Here is a 3878-nt window from a genome sequence, read left to right on the forward strand (position 1 = left end):
TACCAAGTGAGATTTTAGAGAATAAAAAGATAAAGCACACAATTAATTTTACTTTTTAAGTGATGTTTACATTCTATTAATGCATTAATATAATAATAATAATAATAATAATAATAATAATAATAATAATAATAATAATTATTATTATTATTATTATTATTATTATTATTATTATTATTATTATTATTATTTAACAAAATATTATTATAATAATATAAATTATTATTATTATTATTATTATTATTATTAAATTTACTAACAGATGAAGTAACAAGGAACTCCACTTCTTTATGGAGACATTTAAGAATTGAGATACAAAATGACATTTTTTCAAAGATGTTAATATTATACCCAATTAACTTGCTGTGCTTACTGTCATCCTAGTATCTTTAGTGACATGTGGGCTTCTTGAAATACATTGTAGAAATGAATGAAACAACAGAAAATATAATCATATCCTTTATATTAATTTATGTATCCAAATTACATATTAGTTAATTAGACTGTAAAGTTCTATATTTTCAGAGTGGTCTATTAGTCTATTAAAAATGAAAACCAAATTCCCAGTCTAACACATGAATGTAATTTTTCTTCTCCAAACTTTTTTTTTTCTCCTGAAGTTGTGTTCAGAAGATCAAAACAAAGAAACAAACAAACAAACAACAACAACAACAAAAAACTGTTACTAGACCTTCCTTCAACACCAAAAACCTATAACAGGAAGGTGTCCTCTAATTTCAGAGGGAGTTTTGAAAGGATCCTCTTTTTTTGCATACTTTTTTTTTTTTTTTCTGTTAAATGATGCTGCAGTTGATATAGTTTCAAGTTGTACATTTATTAAAATTATTATAAAGATTAGAACCAAAGCAAATCCAATTTTCTTGAATAGTCATATACTCTGATTCCTTGAAACACTAGACAAATGTTTTTATTCCATCTACCAATTTTCTGTTGAATTCTAATATCGTTGAAACAATATCCGTAGTCCCAAAGTAGCTTTCCTGTACCATATCCACTATTTAACAGTAATTACAGACTGTAAAAAAAAGAGAGGATATAGACTGTTTAAAAAAAGAGAGGATATGCAAAAATTGGAGAATAAGCTTTCTAAATGAACTGCATGAGAAAGAAGTACAGCTCATAGCTAAACAAAATAATTGTGGGAGAATTTTAAGAGAAAATGCACTCAAATAAAATGCATTGAAAAAAAATTTTGTAATTTAGCTTTTATTGTTTGTTTGTTTGTTTTTGTTTTGTTTTGTTTTGTTTTTTAAACATGTTATCATATTATTGATATGTAGGGCACAACACTAACTGTGATGATCATATAATCACATCCTTGGAGCGTCGTAAGTTCTCATGATAAGCCTGACTGCTGGAAATATTTTGCATGGAGGAGCAGAGACACCTACAGAAAGGACAATAAAGGTGATTAATCTGGCAGCTAAACTACTGAACAGTAGGTTTCAACAGCTTCATGTTACTCTAAAAGTGCCTTGTTGATTTAGAGGAGTAACTACCTGCTTATCATATTTCCTTTACCAAGAAAGGATAACAGTTAATACACCACAAACAGAATCAATATTAAAGCATGGTTTAATATACAGAAAGTCATACAAATTATTACTGCTTGAAGTGCTGTATAAAACCAGCACCACCAACCACAACTGGATTACATGTTTAATTTCCCTCCTCAACCAAATGATAAATGAATTCAGGGTAGTGTGTTAAGACATTCAGAATTTTAAATGGCAGTTATTTTAAAACAATATGTAGCATGAAACAGAAACAACAAATATGATTATACTATTATATAGAAAAAAAAAAGTAACAAACAAATCTCAATTTTTAGAGTTAGCTAACAAATGGTTTTTATAACCCTCCTGACATTTAGGGTACTCTTCATGTATAGTCAGGCAGATCTGCAAAAATGAAGTTACTAAAACAAACACAAAACAGGGAAACTGATTTTTTTAATTTCCTTTGCCTGAGGAGGCTTCTTTCACATATACTGGTGACTGGCAGCTTTTGTGCTTTGATTAAGCACCTCAAAAGCCGTAAGTCATTGTTTTGCAATGTTAGCATTGTATTTGTGTGATGATTTGCTATACTGTAAACCACTCTCTCCAATTCTCAGAGATTAACGTAAGACAAGTGAGTTTCATTGACTCAGTGTATGTGATATATTTTTCTATTTTGCTGTTTTCTTTTGTGACCTTGCATAGCAGTGAAACAGACTACTTCTTCATCCTGCTAGATAGTAATCCATTCATGCTTGCATTTTTTAAAAAATTAATATAATTGTAAAAAATACGTAGACCTACCTTTGTTATTCCCCACTATCATCCTCTATTAGTTTTCATGAAACATTTTTTTCATAAAATGAAAAGGCAAAACAGGTGTTAGATTATTTATGTTTGACAAATTCATATCATTTAAATAATTAAAACTAATTTGTGTTGAGAGCTACAGTTGCATTTTTATTAGAGAAACAAGTACAAATAGGCATCACTACAGAGCTGTTTATTCAATAATGAGATAAAATAAAATGGATTTTGTAGTCTCAGTTCTTTCTGATTAATTTGGTAAGCAGAACTTTAACTTCTGTAGTTGTGAAAATGTGAAAACAGCTGCTCACCTGCTATAATTCCATAAAACTTTTTTCTTTAAAGCTACATATTTAAATTTATCCCTAAAAAAAATTTATAAGTAAAATACCAAAAGCTTCCATTTTAAACAATATCTGAAATATAAAAGTGAAATTATACTACTTTTTAACTTTAATTGCAGAAGTTTCATTTACAAATAGCAGTATGTACATTTATATGCAACATAAATGTCTCTGTATATCTTTCTGCATATATAACAGAGGTTGAGGGTATAGTATTAATCTGCATAGAAAAAATATTGTACTTTTAAAATAATAATAAAACCTAAATGAATTAACCTATAATATTTAAGTGCAATAAGATATGAATACAGTTACAAGCAAAATGTGCTGGATATAAAATTGTTGGCTAAGAACCAGTTAAAGCAGCACAGTACTTACCCTTTAAACAAAAGGCATCAACATGTCTTTGCAGCAATTATATTCCATTAAGCGTTTAAGGAAAAAACAAAGAAGCAAACTTCTAGAGACAATTTATTTATATAACTACAATAGAATATATTTTTCTCTTGTTCAGTAGACTTTCCAAGCATTTTTAGTAAAGATGCAGCATATTATATGTACAGGGACTGCATTGCACCAGATAGTGACATGCTAAGCCATAATAGCCTTGGATTTAAGAGACACCCTTTAAATCTCTATCACCTATAGAATAAACCAGCCTCAGTTTGTGAATCTGTGGTGAACAGTAACACTCAACTTTTTTTTTTTTTTTTTTTTTTCCTCCCATATCTGCATCAGAACATTTAAAATTTGGAGTATGTAGACAATACATCTGTGTTGAAATTAACAACAATACTCTCTTAGGAGTCAGCAGATGGACTGAAGGGTGTCCAGACAGAACTGTGTGAGTATTGTCAATAAGCATGTTGCAATTTGCGTGACCCGTCATTAAAATTTTCAATGATACTATGACATAGGGATTCAGTTCACTGTAAAATTACTAAAATCTACCAATTGTAATGCTTTCAGACTGTTTATTTTTTTTTCCAATAGAAAAATAAATCTCATACATTCGAAGTGGTACACAAAAAGACTGGGATAAAATTGATCAGAGTTCTTGATAGCACCATTTACACATTCTTTAAAGTAAACATTAATATGCACTTTCTTAGAAAGCGATATAAATATATATATATGAACACAGGATGTGCTAACCTCTGTTAACCATCTGAATGTGATGGAATCTATCTCTACTGTGCAGGTAGGC

General features: G+C 29.1%; 1 protein-coding gene across 7 annotated transcripts in view; it reads right to left on the reverse strand.

The window, feature by feature from the left end:
• Positions 1-3025: 3025 nt before the first annotated feature.
• Positions 3026-3878, reverse strand: part of NOVA1 (NOVA alternative splicing regulator 1) — a 147798-nt gene continuing 146945 nt past the window's right edge. For 6 of the 7 annotated variants that reach the window (XM_082761132.1, XM_082761127.1, XM_082761128.1 and 3 more), the window contains one exon: positions 3026-3878. This exon is cut by the window's right edge and continues 4480 nt beyond it. The gene's annotated coding sequence lies outside the window, so the exon portion shown is untranslated. The other variant, XM_082761126.1, reaches the window with a different exon arrangement.

The sequence above is a fragment of the Aythya marila genome (genome assembly GCF_965140915.1).
Source record: "Aythya marila genome assembly, chromosome: 5".
Lineage (NCBI taxonomy): Eukaryota > Metazoa > Chordata > Aves > Anseriformes > Anatidae > Aythya > Aythya marila.